Source organism: Bos indicus, chromosome 5, assembly GCF_029378745.1.
Source record: "Bos indicus isolate NIAB-ARS_2022 breed Sahiwal x Tharparkar chromosome 5, NIAB-ARS_B.indTharparkar_mat_pri_1.0, whole genome shotgun sequence".
In the NCBI taxonomy this organism is placed as follows: Eukaryota; Metazoa; Chordata; class Mammalia; order Artiodactyla; family Bovidae; genus Bos; species Bos indicus.
This window is the reverse complement of record NC_091764.1, coordinates 64573147-64592838: the sequence shown is the minus strand read 5'-3', so window position 1 is coordinate 64592838 and position 19692 is coordinate 64573147.

The window sequence follows — 19692 nt, the reverse complement described above, 5'->3', positions numbered from 1 at the left end:
AGGCAAGAATGCTGGGGTGGGTTGCCATTCCCTTCTCTAATGCCCATCCATAGGGCATTACAAATAAATTACAGTATATCTGTACAATAGAATACTATGCAGCTATCGAAAAGGATAAGAAAGATCTCTGTAAACTAATATGGAGTAATATGCAGAATATATTGTCAAGTGACAAAAAGCAAGGTGCAAAAGAAGGCTCATTTTATGCTCTTTTGTAGAGAAAGAAAATATATACCCTTATTTTTGCAAAAAGCAAATCAAGAACAATAAATCTGAAGTTAATGAATATAACTGCCTATAGGGGGTGGGTGTAGGGGTACAAGCATGATTTCTCTGATTAGAACTTTTTTACTAGTCTTAACTTTTAAATGATGTAACTATTTTACATATTCAAACATAAAATTAAGTAAAAAGAAAGATAAAATAAAACCTTGAAAGTGAAAGTGAAGTCGCTCAGTCCTGTCCTACTCTTTGCAACCCCATGGACTGTAGCCCACCAGGCTCCTCCGTCCATGGGATTTTCCAGGCAAGAAGACTGGAGTGGGTTGCCATTTCCTTCTCCAGGAGATCTTCCCAACTCAGGGATTGAACCCAGGTCTCCCGCATTGTAGGCAGATGCTTTACCATCTGAGCCACCAGGGAATAAAATCTTAACATTAAATAAAGAAGTGAATATTAATATATCCTAGATAGATAACATAGTCACACAGAAAAATTATTCAAATACCTTTTAAACATAACACTAAGATCATACATCCTTAATAGAATATATCTATTCTATTGCAAAGACATCTTGAACTTTATTTAATAGGTTCAAAATTGGTAGTGTTCTTGTTGGTTGTATTTCTGAAATTACATTGTGTTTATTGTATAATAGTATAAAGTAAAAATGCGTATATGGAATGGGGAAATTAAGGCTTGGGGCTGTGTTTCATTTGAATTGAGGAAGCATTATTAATTCATCATTGAATTTTTCTTCTAGTTCTGTCTATAAAAAGGGGCCAGAGGCAGTGATATTCCAATAGTAACGAGCATACCTCACACTCGGTTCTTTGTTTCCAAATAACATTTCCCACTTAAAGAAACTAGGGCATCTTGCAGACATGGCTGGCTCCAGGTCTGGGGCAGGGAAGGTAAGAGGTAATATGGAAACATCTTGTGGCAGACAGCAAGGAGGTGCTCACAGGTGAATTCAGCTATATCAGAAGGACAGAGAAGCATCGAACTTGAAAACAAAACACCTGAGTCCATACTTGTTGGGCTGCACACCACAGGTCTGCAAGGCCTGACCTTGCCTAGCTTCAGATCAAAGGAGGAGCCCAGAGTCATCAAGAGAGACATCAGTAGTTTAATGGGGGATGGGGGATCTTACATGTCTGAAGCAAGGTCCTGGAGCAACATCCCATTATGTGCAGTAGATGGCAGACAGGGCATGGTGGCATTCTTCTCTCCTGGGGGCAGGGAGAGGTTACCAGTTATAGAGGGAATTGACTTGAGGTTGGTTCTTCGGTTACCAGGGAAATCAGCACAGGGGCACACTCCTCACCATCAGGCTATCATAGTGGATATGCTCCGATCTAGAGTTAGAACAATGACCAGCTGGGGCCAGGAGCAAGTACGTAGGAAGGTCTAGGTGAGGCAGGTACTGGTGGAGCAGGGGATGTACAGAGAACAAGGGTATAGCCATCTTGGGTAGCCTGACCATATAACAGTGATACTCAAGGAGCGGGCAAGACCCTCACTTGCCAATACTTCCATGTGAAATGTCTACAATTCTGTCCCTGGAGAAACACAGTGCTACCACCAGAAAAAGAGAATCCACACAGAGGAGTGTGCGTTTTGTGATTTAACCTTGGGAGTTATAAAACAAATTCAAAACAAGCGAGCTGGATTGAAAACATTAGGACCTTAGAACAGATCTTTCTCGGAGCAGAGAGACACGAAAGAAAGCAGAGCTAGGTCAACACGTCCCCCTTACGTAATGACAGGGCTCGGGCTCGGGCAAGCGAGAATTCTAGGAGGGGGCTGATGGCCTGGTTTGGCTCATGTGCAGAACCTTGACACTCATTCTCAAACAGGGCCCTCCAGGACGGACATCCTTATTCCACAAAGCCAACAGCCTTCTTTAGCTCGGGAATTCATGCAGTTAACAAATGATTTATTGAGCGTCACTGAACCCACTCTGTCAGGAGAACTATTAATAGATGTGGTATAAACTCACCATCCTCAAGCTACCAAGGATGTACAGTGGGTTCCAATAAGAGTTTCTAGCCTTCCTCCTAAGGATGTGGTAAGAGAACTTTCTGGGGGCGGGTTTGTCCAAGCCCTCAACTGTGTGTCCTGCATTGCCCTTGTCACCACAAACACCCTATTAAAGCCTGTTAGCTTTCCTCCAGCACTTGCTCAAATTACAGGCTCTTATTGTACCCACTGACTACAGGAGGAAGCATCAGAGTCCCTCCAACTTGCCTTGCCAGATGCTGATTGTGGATTTGTGACCACAGAGCTTTCTCTCTCTCTTGAACCCAAGTGCTCCATTCCTGCTTCTCTCTGCAGAGCTATCTTCCCCCGGCTCCAGCAATGGTATTGTAGGCATTTTGTCAGCTAGAGGAGCCCTTGAGAATCCCGTTGGCCAGATCTTTCTGAAAATGGATCACCCATCCGAAAGAACAGGGCATCCACGTCACTTTCTATGAAGCTCCCCTAACGTCTCTCGGGGGCCCCAGGTCATGCAGTTACTTGCCGGGGACCAGCCCCGGCTGAACCAGGGTATTCGAAGGAGAGACGGCGTAGGCGAAGATCAGGAAACAATTGCTTAATTAAATGTTAATTAAGGATATAAAGAGTAATAGAATGAGGATAGCTCAGTAGGAAAATTCAGTGAAGAAAAGAGGCTGAAATAAGGATAGCTCAGTGAGGAAATTCAGTGGAGAAAAGAGGCTGAATAATTCAGCCAGAAGGTAAGAGAAAGAACGACATGGTGAGACCAAGTTTTGGTGAACAAGGCCCGCACTTTATTTTTCAAAGTAGTTTTTATACCTTAAGTTATGCACAGAGGATAATGGGGGAAGGGGTAGAGTCTTGCAGCAAACCAGGCTTTCTTCCTGCAAACTTATCATATGCAAAAGCTTAGGTGATTTGCATCATCTTCTGGCCCGGAGGCCTGTTAACATTTTAAGACCTTTTCTTCAGAAAACTTATTTTTCTCTAAAGGTGATTGGTCAGGAGCCACCCTCCAAAAGCATTAGATAAAGTTGCATCGTACAGCGCAAAGGTGTGGTGGGCTACAAAAAGAATTAACTCAAGGGTCCCAGGTTACAAACATTAAAGCTACTATTTACACCAATTATATTAACCAATACACTGCCAGGGACACAGCAGGTAAGGGACATGGAAACTTAGCAGCAAACATTGGCCCAACAAGTGAAAATCCCTTCACCAATACAATTTCTAATCAATCTTTTAACTACTCAAAAGAATCTGTGTTTAGACAGTTTAGAACATCTCCTGCCTCTCACAGTTGGGAGGCTCTGAACAATCACATGTGGCCGGAAAAACCTATTCAGGCAGGCTAGAGGATTTCCAAAGGAGTTTGTAGGTTAAACACTGTCACACCCAGGAATTATTAACTGGAGCTGTAAGCTAACTTTTTTCAGAGAGGTAGTGGGGGACAGCCCCCCGTAAAGTCAGAGGTGTAGGTGAAAGCACAAAGCAGAAAGTAGGCAGACTCTGGATTTGGGGGTATATGCTCGAGAATTTCCAGGGGGACTCCTGAAGCTCGATCCCGCCTTTGCGTATGCCGAGCCTCCTTCCTCATGACCTTTGTCATGGGCGGAGTTCCTCACGCTGGCTACCGGCAGTGATAGAATTCCAGTTGAGCTATTCCAGATCCTGAAAAGTGCTGCACTCAATATGCAATATGCACTCAATATGCAATATGCCGGCTCCCGGCAGTTACTCTTTAATCACTTCATGCCCAGCATCGCTGGGGGTGGGGGGGGGGAGTCCCAGGTGTTCTGCTTGCTCTGGATGGCTGTTATCCTAACTGACCCAAAGTTGCACAGCCTAAATGTACAGAAGGACAGTTGGAGACAACCTGCAGTTTGCCTGGAGCGCCTCCTCTCAGGCTCAGCTAAGTACACACTGGAAGTTCTGGAGCCGGCTCACCTGGGCTCAGGGGGACAGATAGAATTTCAGGAATTTTGCAGGTCCATTGTTGAACTACTGGTAGCTTGAAATGGGCCTGGTGGGAATCTTTACACCATGGAGGTTGGCAAACTACAATTCAGTGTCTTTCCTCTCATCCCAGCTGGTTGTTGTCTTTACCAGCTCACTACTGTGAGTAATAGGAAGCTGTGCAGTCTAGATAGCGGAGAAGCTCACCAGTTTGAGAATCAGGCCGATTTGAACCAAAGTCCTAGCATTACACTTACATTAACTAACTTTAGTTTCCCAAAGTAAAACTGAGATCAACAAAAAATATTCTGTGTTATGTAATGCCAATTTCCCATTCCTCTTGTTTCCATTTGGAGAACTTCCATTAGAGTCTGTGATCCCCAAGGTGGGGAGGAGTGACTTCCATAACTGGTGAATTTAGTAGAAGCAGCTGGGCATGTGTGACTGCCATCCTAATCAGATCAGATCAGATCAGATCAGTCACTCAGTCATGTCCGACTCTTTTCGACCCCTTGATCGCAGCACGCCAGGCCTCCCTGTCCATCACCAACTCCCGGAGTTCACTCAGACTCACGTTCATCGAGTCAGTGATACCATCCAGCCATCTCATCCTTTGTCGTCCCCTTCTCCTCCTGCCCCCAATCCCTCCCAGCATCAGAGTCTTTTCCAATGAGTCAGCTCTTCGCATGAGGTGGCCAAAGTACTGCAGTTTCAGCTTTAGCATCATTCCTTCCAAAGAACACCCAGGGCTGATCTCCTTCAGAATGGACTGGTTGGATCTCCTTGCAGTCCAAGGGACTCTCAAGAGTCTTCTCCAACACCACAGTTCAAAAGCATCAATTCTTTGGCGCTCAGCCTTCTTCACAGTCCAACTCTCACATCCATACATGACCAAAGGGAAAACCATAGCCTTGACTAGATGGACCTTTGTTGGCAAAGTAATGTCTCTGCTTTTGAATATGCTATCTAGGTTGGTCATAACTTTCCTTCCAAGGAGTAAGCGACTTTTAATTTCATGGCTGCAGTCACTATCTGTAGTGATTTTGGAGCCCAGAAAAATAAAGTCTGACACTGTTTCCACTGTTTTCCCATCTATTTCCCATGAAGTGGTGGGACCGGATGCCATGATCTTCATTTTCTGAATGTTGAGCTTTAAGCCAACTTTTTCACTCTCCACTTTCACTTTCATCAAGAGGCTTTTTAGTTCCTCTTCATTTTCTGCCATAAGGGTGGTGTCATCTGCATATCTGAGGTTATTGATATTTCTCCTGGCAATCTTGATTCCAGCTTGTGTTTCTTCCAGTCCAGCGTTTCTCATGATGTACTCTGCATATAATTCAAATAAACAGGGTGACAATATACAGCCTTGACAAACTCCTTTTCCTATTTGGAACCAGTCTGTTGTTCCATGGTGCCATCCTAATACACGGCACCAAACATCATGGGCAGCTCGAGTGTCTAAAGCTATCATGGATAGCTGCTCGAGTGTCTAAAGGTTCTGCACCAAATTCCAGTCAGGGGAGAGATCCCTATAGCACAAAGCAGTTCTCAGACACTAGCTGGTGGCCACAGTTGAACTCAACGCTGATGCTGTCCACCAGGAGAGAGAATCAGACATCATAGGTTCAGGGCTCCACCCCACAGGACTGCCCTTCACATCAGATGCCAACAGCCACATCAAGATCAGATCCACACCAGTGCTTCTGAATGACTTGCGAGTAATCAGAAGTTCCCACAACCCTTTCCTAGACTTAATTATTTGCTCACAGAACTCAAGGAAACATTTTACTGACTAGATGACCAGTTGATTATAAAAGGCTATAACTTATGTAAGATATGTGCAGGGCAAGGTATGGGGAAGGGGTTTGGGGTCACAGGATCTCTCCCAGCACCTCCACCTGTTCACCATCCTGGAAGCTCTCCAAACCCTGTCCTTCTGGGTTTTTATGAAGGCTTCATTCCAGAGGCATGACTGATTAAAACACTGGACACTGATTCCAACCTCTAGCCCCACCCTTCTCCCCTGAGGTCAGGGAAGTGGGGCTGAAAGTTCCAACCCTGGCTCCCATGCCTGTGAAAGTGAAGTCGCTCAGTCATGTCCGACTCTTTGCGACGCCATGGACTGTAGCCTACCAGGCTCCTCTGTCCATGGGATTCTCCAGGCAATAGTCCTGAAGTGGACTGCCATTTCCTTCTCCAAAGGAATGTCTTAAAACTCAGAATGGCACCAGGGCCCTCACCCATAAGATGCATTTTGGGATAATCTTGGCACCAAATGGTTCATCCTGGGCCATAAAATGCTCCCATGCCTAGATGCCTCTAAATATCACCTCATTAACATAATAGAAGACTTTTTAGTGCTCTCATCACTTACAAAATTCCAAGGGTTTTAGGAGTTCTGTGCCAGAAACTAGAACAAAGACCAAATATATATTGATTATAAATCACAATATAATGCACACAGTACAGCCAGCAAGAGGGAGGCATGCCTGCCTCCCTCCTTTTGGGACACTTCCTAAACATTGCTCATGACACATTACACGTGACACATGCTTACATCCCATTGGCCAGAACTTAACCATATGGCCATCCTAACTGCAAAGGAAACTGGAATTTATTTTATTCCAGCCAGCCACACACACAGCTAAAAAACACAATTTCTTTTAATATGGATGAAATGAATAACAGATATTGAGGAGAAATTAATCTTCTTCACCACAACATACAAACACTAGACACAGAGCTTTGCTCACAGTAAGCAGTCACTATAGAGACTCGACCCTGAAGGGGGGGTTTCATTACAAACTTCTCATTGCTTATTTTGAAAAAAGCTAGCACTGAATTTTTAAGTGAAACAGAATCTGGACCTCTGCATTGTTCTTGCTATCAAATGAAGCCTTCTCTTTTATTCCTCTCCTTCCTTTCCGCTAAGACATTTTCTAGGTGCCTTTCTCGACTCATCCCTTACCAGCCTCTACTGGATCCCTCACTGCAGGGAGCACTGGCCAGGTGCCATCTGTGAGATCTGGGGTTGTAAATCTCCTTACACCTCTGTTTTCCAAGATGTAAATGGAGGTAATAATTGTATCTATCTTATAAACTTGTTGTGAGGATCAAGTGATTTAAAACTTGCAAAGCACCTGAAGCAGAGCCTGGTACATAGCAAGCACCACATACACTTTATTACCATACTTAACTCTGGCCCATATCATACAGTACAGTAATTTTCTAAAGCGGGATTTTTGTCCTTTATCAAAAGAATTGTATCAGAATGATAGTATGGCCAGCTGAATCCTTTCTCCCAGGAGGGTTTGAGGGTTATTCTTGTATAAGTCATCACCACTATGACATAAATGCGCTAAGCATGACTCAGAAAATCCTTGGGATTATCTATGTCTATTTAAAATTCTGCAGCATTCTATGTCATTATTAAAGAAAATTCATTCCTTTGTTCATTTGGTGAGCACTATGCTAGTATTAAAGATTCACTGAGGGACAAGACAAGTTCCTTCCTTAAAATCCTCACAGTTTACACGATCTGTCTACTCATCTATCTGTTGCTATCTCTCTATCATCTATCTATCAACCTACCTATCATATAACAATGAGAAAGGGTCCATTTCATAGAATCCTTCCTATTACAGATAACTGAAACCCAACTCAGATGAGTTTAAAGCACAGGGAAAATTTATTGATTCATTCATTCATTTACCTAACAATAAATTGCTGAGCTATCTAGAGGTAAATTTTTCAGACATTTCAAAGCTGGGTCTGCATGTGTAGAACTCTCTCTCTCCCTCTCTTGCTTTCCTCTGACAGGCTCCTTTCACATAGCCCAAAGACGGCCCCCAGCTTTGTCTGCTAATTTAACAACCTCAGCTGAAATAAGGAGCCTCTTTCTCAACAACTCTGGCAGAAGTGCTGAGGCTGGTCTTCTGCGGTCCAGGTGAGTCACGTGCCCATCCCTGAGCCACTGTCCAGCCTCTAAACTGGGACTTTAAGCTCAACCACCCACTCCCAGGTGGAGGTGGAGGTGGGATCAGTCCCACCCAAGCCTTATGGATGAAAAGTGGGAGGAGTGACTTCCTTAGTGAAAAGTGGGGTGCTGTTAGCAAAAGAAGGGAGACTGGACACTGGGACGGTAAACGAAAAAGACACGCACAACCATTGGCCAGCTCTTGATCCTAGAGATGAGGTGGGTGAGGAGCTTCCAAAGACACCCTCATGGAAGAGTTGATGTGGGAAATGGGTTTTGAAGGGCATTTGGAATTCAGCTGACAGATGAGAGAATTTAAAGCAAAGGTAAGAACATGTACAAAGACCTAAGGATGTGATATCTTGTGGCTTATTTGGAGAAATGAGTAGGGTTAGGATATAATTTGAGGAGATAACAGTCAATGTAGCAAGGAAGATGGGTAGGTGTGAAGCCATTGTGAAGGTCTTTGTGTGCCCCAATGAAGATAATTGGGGCACACACATCTTCACACTTACAGAGATTTCTCCATGTTATTTCACTGACATAAAAGAAATTAATCTAACACAAAAGAAAACTGAAGACAGAAATTATAATTTCTCTTTGTGTATCCATTGCCTGGCACATGGGCCAAATAAATGTTTGTAGATTTGAAAGTGGAATGTCTTTTGAGCTAAATGAGATCATTTCTCTCTACCATATCTACATAGCATAGTGCCTGGTACATTTTAAGTGTTCCATATGTGTTAGCTATTATGTCTTTGTGGTCATTAGATCAATTTTTGATGATATATACTTGTCTTTCATCATTCCTCAGACTTCAACTAATTCACTGTTAATTAATCCTCAGAAAACTTGGTATTAGAGTTGGAGATGTATTTAATTCAAACATTATTTTGCAGAATTGTACTTAAATCAGCAACAACATCAACAAAAATTTAATGCTGCTGTCTGGTGATTTAGAAAATAAGAAATGTAAGTCAACTTTCCTGGTGGCTTAGAAGGCAAAGAGTCTGCCTGCAACACATGAGACCCAGATTCAATCCCTTGGTTGGGAAGATCCTCTGGAGACAGGATTGGCTACCCACTCCAGTATTTTTGCCTGGAGAATTCCATGGACAAAAGAGCCTGGGGGCTACAGTCCATGGAGTCTCAAAGAGTCAGACATGACAGAGGAACTAACACTTTCAAGATAAAAGGGACCCACAGAAACTGCACAGAGAGTGGATCTTCAAGATTGGTAAGGATTATTTTTTATTTGAGTAAACAAGGTCAGTTACACTTTGATACATTTCTCAGTTTATTAATTTCACTTCTTTGCTGGCTTGTCTTCCCATTTTCCCAGAGCCCCTGCTGCTGCTAAGTCGCTTCAGTCGTGTCTGACTCTGTGTAACCCCATAGATGGCAGCCCACCAGGCTCCCCTGTCTCTGGGATTCTCCAGGCAAGAATTCTGGAGTGGGTTGCCATTTCCTCCTCCAATGCATGAAAGTGAAAAGTGAAAGTGAAGTCGCTCAGTCGTGTCCAACTTGTAGCAACCCCATGGACTGCAGCCCACCAGGCTCCTCCATCCATGGGATTTTCCAGGCAAGAGTACTGGAGTGGGGTGCCATTACCACTCCTCTTGGGATTATCACTGTAAGCGTACAATGATCACAAGGTTATGAAACTAGACTTTAACAGGAATCACTTAAAACATTGAAAGAGTAATGATGTATAGAAACAGGAATTCCCTCTGAAGCCAGAATCCCCATGTCCCCGTCATGTGTAGTGGTTGGAGGGGCAGAGAATCCTCCAGGCATATTTCCCACAGATGTCTCTGCAGGACATCTTTGGTGCCCCTCTTGCCTGCCCTAGGACTTCATTTCAGGCTTGCCTCTGTCAATCATTTTGAAACCTTATGTTTACACTTGATAGCCTTACCGGAGGAAGAGAAGAGAAACCATTCATTGTTCATTCAACAAATATCTATCAAGCACCTGCAACATATCAGGAACATTCTAGAAACTGGGGTTACCAAACCTCTGCCCTCATGGAATTTTTATTCCCATGAAGGAACACATATATTATGCAAATAAAAACATAATGTGAGATGGTAATAATATCCAATATACATAGATAAATAAGGCAGAGAAGGTGGGGAGGGGAGGAAGGAATGGGTGATCAGAGAAGGCAGCCCTTTGAAGATGAAATTTGAACAAACACCTGAAGGAGATAAGGGAATAGCCATGCTGAAGTTGAGGGAATACTGTTCCAGAAATTGGAACAGCAAGTAGAGATGTCTTGAGGAGGAATGTATCTCATGTGATAGAGGAACACCAGAAACCCAATATGTCTAGGGTGGAAGGAATAAAGAGGAGAATAGTAGATTACCTCAAAAGGGAATAGACATTGCAAGGACCCTGTCGGCAGCTGGGAATATCCACAATTGCTTCTCTTTGCAGACACCTCATGTATTAAATATTTCCTCTGTGTGCTGTCACTTCCCCCTTCTCCTACCTTTCCTCAGCAGACATTTTCCCTTCTCTTTCACAAGGATATTTGTCATCTTTATGGCACAGAACCCCACTCCTCCTTTTCTAAAGCAGCCAGCTAATTTTTTTGTAGGGGAAAGAGCATCTCTCCCATTGCTTGTATCAATCAAAGTGCTCCCCACCCACTCTCTGCTCAGCCAGTCACACCATCTGACCCTGGAATTAGTCTTCTCCAAGATGAATTGAAGCTTAATCAACTTGACTATGGTTCCCGGAAAATACTGTCCAATAGCTTCGGGTCCCTGGTTCCCAAAAGCTGTCCTGTCTGTCCTTTCTGGAACTTGACTGTCCAGCTCTTCTTTCAAGTCCCTAATCTAACCAAGTACGTGCATGCTCAGTTGTGTGACTCTTTGCGACTCCATGGACGGTAGCCTGCCAAACTCCTCTGTCCATGGTATTCTCCAGGCAAGAATACTGGAGTGCGTTGTCATTCCCTACTTCAGGACATCTTCCCAACCCAAGAACTGAAATTACATCTCTTGTGTCTCTGCACTAGCAGGCAAATTATTTAACACTGAGCCATCTGGGAAGCTCCAATCTAACCAAGACCTTCCAGTAAATTCATTTTTAACTTAACAAAGTACTCCTAACTTATCATCAATCCACTCTCGCTCTTCTTCTCGTCATGACTCATATCATATGGTCCCCATTAATGCTAGGTTGTGGACTTGTGGGAACTTGTCCTTTTATAGCTTATAGTTTGTCATTATAAAACTAAAATTTCAATCTAAAGAAAATGTTAACATTTCCCAATTGATTTATCAAGATGGTTTTTTAAAGTATTGTTTGCTATAATTTGACACATTAGGAAAAAAAGTTATCACCACTACAAGTGATAGAAATTTAAAAAATTCTTAAAGAGAAGGAAGGGATTAGAACATCATGATGAAACACACAAGCTCTAGAATCACACAGATTTGAGTCTGCAGTTCAGCTCTGCCATCTGGTAACTATACAATCTCAGGCAAAGATCTATCTTTGGTTCCCCTAGAAGCAGACCCTGAGATAAGGATTCCAGTGCAAACCCATATCTAGGAAGTGATTCCAGGAAACTCCAGTAGGGGAAGAGAGAGAGAAGTAGATGTAGCCAACAGAAGGTTCTTTAACCAGACAGGTAACTATGGAGCACAATCCTGCTAGGAGTCTCTGAAACCAGCCTAGAAATTGCCCCTCAGTTCTCTCCCACCCAAGGAGCAGGGAAGCTGTGATATTGATACACCAACTCCATCAGTCATTGGGAAAAGGCTGCCATGGAGGGGGTGTGTTGGAATGGGGAATGGGCATATTCCCCAGCACATCTGGCCTCTTCTGGGGTGAAAGAAACATATATAGACCTTGGCGGTGGGAAGCCAACCAGTGCCCATTGCATTGGTGGCATGGGACGGGGTACTGACAGCTCTCACCACACTACTTAGCTCTGAGGCATCAGCTTCCTTGTGTGTAAAAGAGAAGAATAATAATAGCACCTCCCAGGGTGCTTATGAAGATTAAATGAGATGATGCATGTGTAACTGCATGGCAAATGAGTACACAGGAAGTTTGAACATGTGACCATCTGAAAGGCGCAAAGAAGGAAGCACATGGAAAATCCAAGGGGAATGGTAGGGAGAAGTGGGAGGGGGTGAACAGAAAAAAAAACTCCTATGAATTAAAGATACAAAATAGACCTTGTGAAAGAAGTAATATTCTCAACACATTCTAGCAGCAAACAGTCTTCTTGCAAAGAATTTCCAAGAGATTTGCTTCTTGAGAGACAGGAAGAAAGTTTGAGCAGCAAAACCCTCTACTTCCTGAAAGTGGGTAAATACAGTGAGTGAAAAGAGAGAAAAAGGGAAAGAATCTATTTTTCTGAAATTCTGCTTCTACTTTACTGTCTTCACCAGCAAGGAGGGTAATTAGTTATCTCAATATGACAAGAACACACGTTTCTGCCTTTTGAAGATGGAAAGAAAATTAGTTCATAAAGGCATTTAAAAAATGAAATGAAAGCTCTTTTACTTACTTTAAATTAATTTTTTTGTTAGTTTTTTTGTCATGAGCCTGGGTTCTGGGTTTTTTCCCTTCCCAACAAGTCTTGCCTGGAAAACCCCATGGACAGAGGAGCCTGGTAGGCTACAGTCCATGGGGTCTCGAAGAGTCGGACATGACTGAACGACTTCACTTTCACTTTTTGCTTTCATGCATTGGAGAAGGAAATGGCAACCTACTCCAGTGTTCTTGCCTGGAGAATCCCAGGGACGGGGGAGCCTGGTGGGCTGCCGTCTATGGGGTTGCACAGAGTTGGATACGACTGAAGCAACTTAGCAGCAGCAGCAGCAGGAAGACCCTGCGTCAAGAAAGGAGGGGCCAAGTGTGCTTGAGGCACACAAAGGGAGCCTGTGTGGCTGGAAGGGCCAGAACCTGGACACATCAGAAGATGCCTTCCCAGAAGCAGAGGTGGGCCTGAGAGGAGGCAATGGCAGGGAGGGAAGAAGAGGAAGCAAAGGAGAGGAGACGAGGGAGTGCAAGGGGAAAGGGGGAACTGAGCAGATGATGGAGCAATGTGATCAGACTCACATTTCAGCAGGATCCCCTGGCTGCTGATTTGAGAACAGAGAACAGGCTGTTCAGAAGCAAGGTTGGATACAGGAAGCCTGTGGAGGGAGGCTCTTGCAACAATCCAGGTGAGCGATGACGTGGCCTGGACCTGGGTAGGCGTGGTGGGGGTGCTAAGAACTCATATTCTGGATCTACCATGAACAGACAGTCACCAGAATTTGCAGATGAACTGGATGCAGGGCCTGAGAGAGTAGGGATGAATCAACAAAGACTCAATTTACTTAGTCAAAGAACCTGTCCTACATGCCAGACACTGTCCTGGACAATGAATACAACAAACAAAATTCCCACCTTCATGAAAGATTTTGATAGTGGGAAAAAACTGACTATAAAAAATGTAAATATTCAATATGTTGGGCATGTTGGGTGGTGGTGGTACGCTATGAACAAAACCAAAACAAGGATAGGAAATGTCAAGCATAGGGATTGCAATAATAAACGAGGATTTGGGGGGAGGCCTTGCTGAGAAGGTAAGATCAGAATAAACATCAGAAGGAGGTGAAGGAGTGAACCGTGTGGTTATCCTGGGGAACAGCAAGTGCAAACACTCTGAGGTTTTGAGCACATTGATTTAATGATGCCATTTAGACATCAAAGTGGAGCTGTCAGGTGGGTAATGGGATGCATATTTGCTGAGCAGACCTCAGTGTTTCTCCTGGCTTTGGGCCCACCCTCTTCCAGGTCAGGTGACTCACTGTCCTGGTTTCCCTGGGGCTGAGGGGTGTTCCAGGACAGAGAACCTTCAGTGCTAAAACCAGGACAGTCCTAGGTAACAGCTGCTCACTCTGCCTTCAGGTCACCCTGCGTCTTGATATCAGATGGATGCTCCTAAAATCTATGCTAAAAAATGGATCCAAAAAATCCTTCAGTTGTTCCTTCTAGCATTAAAGATCAGAGTTAAAGTTCTATAAAATCTTGGACGGAAGTCCCTCCCACACTGGCCCTACAGTCTCTCCTGCCCTCCCTCACCAGCACCCCACTGTCTATCAGCTGCCCCCATAGCCAACACACAGTTCCCCACAACCCTGCATCATCCTGGATAAACTGAGCTATTTTGACTCCCTCACCACCGCTTTCCTAGGTCCTGTTCTCTAGGCCCATCCCATCCCCCGCCCTCCACTTCTCTGTGTACTTCTTGTGCTTAAGTCTCATTTCAAGGGCGACCTTCTAGAAGCCTTCTGGGCAGATATAGATATTGCATGTACATGTCTACAGGGTTTGCTGTGTTGTGCTAAGGGCTGAATCCAGGTGGACTGAGTTCCAAAGCTTATATATTTTGAGAATGCTCTTTGATTCCTTAAAAAACTGGAAATAGAATTGCCTTATGATCCAGCAATCCCACTGCTGGGCATACACACTGAGGAAACCAGAAGGGAAAGAGACACGTGTACCCCAATGTTCATTGCAGCACTGTTTATAATAGCCAGGACATGGAAGCAACCTAGATGTCCATCAGCAGGTGAATGGATAAGAAAGCTATGGTACATATACACAATGGAGTATTACTCAGCCATTAAAAAGAATACATTTGAATCAGTTCTAATGAGGTGGATGAAACTGGAGCCTATTATACAGAGTGAAGTAAGCCAGAAGGAAAAACACCATTACAGTATACTAACGCATATATATGGAATTTAGAAAGATGGTAACAATAACCCTTTGTACGAGACAGCAAAAGAGACACTGATGTATAGAACAGTCTTATGGACTCTGTGGGAGAGGGAAAGGGTGGGAAGATTTGGGAGAATGGCATTGAAACATGTAAAATATCATGTATGAAATGAGATGCCAGTCCAGGTTTGATGCACGATACTGGACGCTTGGGACTAGTGCACTGGGACGACCCAGAGGGATGGTATGGGGAGGGAGGAGGGAGGAGGGTTCAGGATGGGGAACACACGTATACCTGTGGTGGATTCATTTTGATATTTGGCAAAACTAATACAATTATGTAAAGTTTAAAATTAAAATAAAATTTAAAAAAAAGTAATACAAATTACAAAGACAGGTGTAAGAGTGAATATTTATTTAGAAGTGACACACACAAATGAGGAGTCCTGAAGCATCACAGTAAATTGCCCTCTGGTCCCACCGTCTCCACCCCACATGGAAACTGGAAGCCCCTTGTCTGTCTCCCTCTTCAGACTGTGAGACCCTTGGGGGCAGAAAACTTACCTGCTGTGCCTTTGCATCCCAAGTGCCTGGCATGTGGAAGCAGCTCAGCGGATGTTTGTTGACTGATGAAATGAATGGTCAGGCTGGTGGTGACAAAGAACACCGATCTGAGAGTCAAATTCTGATTATATTATTTATTTATTACAACAGGGTATAACTGCTTTACAATGTTGTGTTAGTTCCTGCTGTACAACATGAGTCAGCCATAGGTATACATATATCCCCTCCATCTTGAGCCTGCCTCCCACCCACTCCCATCCCACCCCTCCAGGTCACCACAGAGCACCAAGCTGAGCTCCCTGTGCTATACACTGACTTCCCAGTAGCCACCTATCTCACGGATGGTGGTGTATATATGTCAGTGATACTCTCCCAACTCATCCCACCCTCTCCTTCCCCGACCCTGGGTCCATGAGACCATTCTCTATGTAAATTCTGGTTTCGGTGACACCTACCTGCCTCTGACTAGCTGTATCACCTGGAGGCAAGCAACAAGGAACTTAACCTCCCAGATATTGAAAGATGTTTGGTGACCTACGTGGGTGAAGCAGCTAGGTAGACTGCCTGGCAAGAGTAGCTGCTCAACACATATCCATTTCTCTTTTCCTATCCTTAGGTTCTGTCCACCCTACATCAGTCACAGGCCGCCGGGGCTGGGATACAAGCCAGGAAGCCCACTGCCTGTGAAGACATGAATCCGTTTAGCTCCACTGTAGTACATTTCAGGACGACGATCAATGTTTCAGCTGAAATATTTTCCCTGCTGCTCACGAGTTAAGATTATTTAATTGATCTTTTAACCCTCCTATTTGTCTGCAGGTCAGCAGGTACATCCATAATCTGCCATTGCGCTCTTAGAACTCGGTCCAGGGTCTGTAAATAAGGATGGGAGAGTGCTGTCTCTGCTATTTAACCCAATCAATGTTATTGTTTTAAAGGAACCAATTTCCTTCCTTGTAAACCCAAGTATATAATAAATAAATAATTCAGCATCTCTGAAATATTTATCATAGGCAGGTAGCATTCTGCTCTCTGAGAAAAGCAAGTCGTCTAAGAATTGGATGCTGTTGGCTATCAGCACCTCCACTAATCATGGAGACTGTGTGCCTGTTGTTTTCCATCATTTGTCTGCTGCTCACAGCAACCTTGGGAGGCAGGGAGGGTGTCTCCTTTTTGAAGATGAAGAAACTCAAGAGGCATTAAGTACCTTTACAGAGTCAGTAAGTCTGGGAGACAGTATTCTAATGATTCTGTTTCTAACTCTCTGTGCAGGGCAAGAATTACAGTCCACTTTGTAAGCGTTAGCTCTTATAAATGACAACAATTACTGCGATTTCTTTCCAGAGAAGCCATTCTGTTTCTCTGTACTGCCGGGATGGAACCAAGTACTTATTACACCATGCATCACGTCTGACGCCCATCCCCGGGTCAGTAGCCAGGATCCCAAACCAGCCTGTTGTTTTCAAGGCTGAATCGTGTGTTTGGACCAAGAAAGATCATCAGATGACTGCCCTGTGCATTTCTTTTCAAAATCTCTGCTTTTGAGATGACCTGGCTCACGCTGGTGTTTGCTAAACGTTATTCAGGTGGCTGTTACAGTCACACACTGCTTTTTCTTGGATGGAAATCACCTGTTGTTGATGCTGATGATGGTTAATGCCACGATTAACCCAGCATTTACTTCATCCCAAGGACTGTGCTAACAACTTTACAAAATGTCATTTAGTTCTAAGAAAAAAACTTTGAGGTGGATGTTAATGTCCTCATTTTTTAACTGAGATGCTTGAGACCCAAGAAGTTGTGCTAAATAACTAGTTCTGAACCACATAGGGAATAAGTAACTAGCACAACCAGGATTCAAACTGGGATCTCACCAATCATACAATGGATGCCTCGAGCCACAAGGATACCTCCAGTGGGAGAAGAATCAGCATACGCCATTAACTAGCATAAACTCTAGTCATATTTAGGAGATACCTATATTTCTAAGCTTAGGGTATCCATCTGTGTATCCACCCATCTATTTATCCATCCATCCATCCATTCCCTCACTCGCATAGACTGTCCCCTTTGCCTGGAATGTTTCTCTGCTCTCCCTGTAATTGTGGAGCAAACCTCCTCCTCATCACTTAAGTCTCCGTTTTAAGTTTCACCTCCTCCTGGAAGTCTTCCTAGCCTGACTGTCCCATCTCCGTGTTCTCATGGTGCTCTGTGTCTCCTACTCAGGGGTGGATTCACATTCTGAGGGGTCTGAGCCACAAGGTACAGTAAAGGAGAATGACTTATGGTGTGATCGAGGGTAGAAACATGAATTAAAGAGGGCAACTAGACCTTAACTTCATTTCCTCTTCAGGTGTTTGTTTTTCTGAATACTCACTGTAGCATAATCACAGTCCTCTAGAGCTTAATCCAAGTGTTAAGCTCTAAATGTCCTTTAATCCAAGTGTTGGAATTTTATTTCTCTAAGGTACTAAACCATCTCGGCTCTAAGTAGACCAAAGTTCAAAAGATTTAAAATTATAATTGTGATTCAGATTTGAGTTCCTGAGTCTTAGATTCAGCATCCCCACAGTTGTAGCCAATAGAAATGTGAGAGCAAAAGTCCTGACCTACCCTGAGGCCCTAAATGCCAACACCTGTCATATTATGTCAGCGGTCAGTTTGATTTGCCCAGCCTGTGTTTATCAGAGCTACTTCTGCTTATACAGACTTCGTTACTGATAAAAATCAGATCACAATAAATATTACATTGTGATATTATACTGTGTTAATAACTCATACTGAAACTTAGAGATATTTGTTTCCTACGTACAATAACAGGAACTCTGTGAATGTTATTATCAACATTTTACCAGTATGGGAACTGAATCTGAGAGGTGTGACGTGATCTCCTGAAGGTCACACAAGCTAATAAAAAGCAGAGGAAACCAAGTGATGACTGCAGTGTAAATGTCCTTTGTCCATACTGAATCTCCCAAATACCAAATCATAAAACTAGACTTCACAGCTTCAGCAATCCTACTATAGAGTTACACTTCTGCATGTACATTAGCTTCACTAGAGAATGACAGATTGACATGGGCGATCCAAAACAGTCGATATTTCTGCAAATGGTATTTCCAAAGAAACTGTATTGGAGCTATCTAAGCATTGCTGCTGCTGCTGCTAAGTCGCTTCAGTCGTGTCCGACTCTGTGCGACCCCATAGATGGCAGCCCACCAGGCTCCCTCGTCCCTGGGATTCTCCAGGCAAGATTTAAGTACTACTCTCTTTAATTTACTTTGCCTTATTATAATTATGGAATTACCCCTCTGTTGAGACTGGTGAATAGACAATGCCCTGAAACCTTATGTTGATTTTGATGTGATCATCTCTTTTGTTAATACTTCAGCTCAAACCTTCTCCTGAGAATCTTTGCTTATAAATCCCTAGACATTTCTAGAGCTAACCCAAGACTCCTGGGCTCAGAGGAATTTAAAGGGAAGCAATGAGCTGATAATCAAAAGTCCCTCTGTGAGTCCTTGATGCTGTCTGGGGCACCAGGTTTCCTCCAAATTCTGCTCCTCTGCCAATCAAGCAAAACAACCCCAAGTCACTCTTGTGTCTATTCTTGTGTGGCACAAGCTGTTCATAATCAGAATAAAGGGGCTTGAAATGACAGGTGGAGCCCATGTTCCCCTCTCTACCTCCCAGACCACATGTCCTGGAGTAAAAAGGTAACAATGGGGTAACATTTACAGTAGAAAATTGTATTTCTCTACATCTTTCCTATGTCCCTGACTAACTTTGCTTCCCCCAGTTAGTTCTGAAAAGTCTGGGGTGATGGCAGATCCTGGGCATCTTCCTGCCAGCCACCATTTCAGCCCCATTGTTGAACTCTCTGCTCTGGTCTTTTCCAGTGAGTCAGCTCTGCACATCAGGTGGCCAAAGTATAAGAGCTTCAGCTTCGGCATCAGTCCTTCCAATGAATATTCAGGATTGATTCCCTTTAGGATTGACTGGTTTGATCTTGCAGTCCAAGAGACTCTCAAGAGTCTTCTCCAACACCACAGTTCAAAAGCATCAATTCTTCAGTTCTCAGTCTTCTTTATGGTCCAACTCTCACATCCATACATGACTATAGCTTTGACTATACAGACCTTTGTCCAAAAAGTGATATCTCTGCTTTTTAATATGCTGTCTAGGTCTGTCATAGCTTTTCCTTCAAGGACCAAGCGTCTTTTAATTTCATGGCTTCA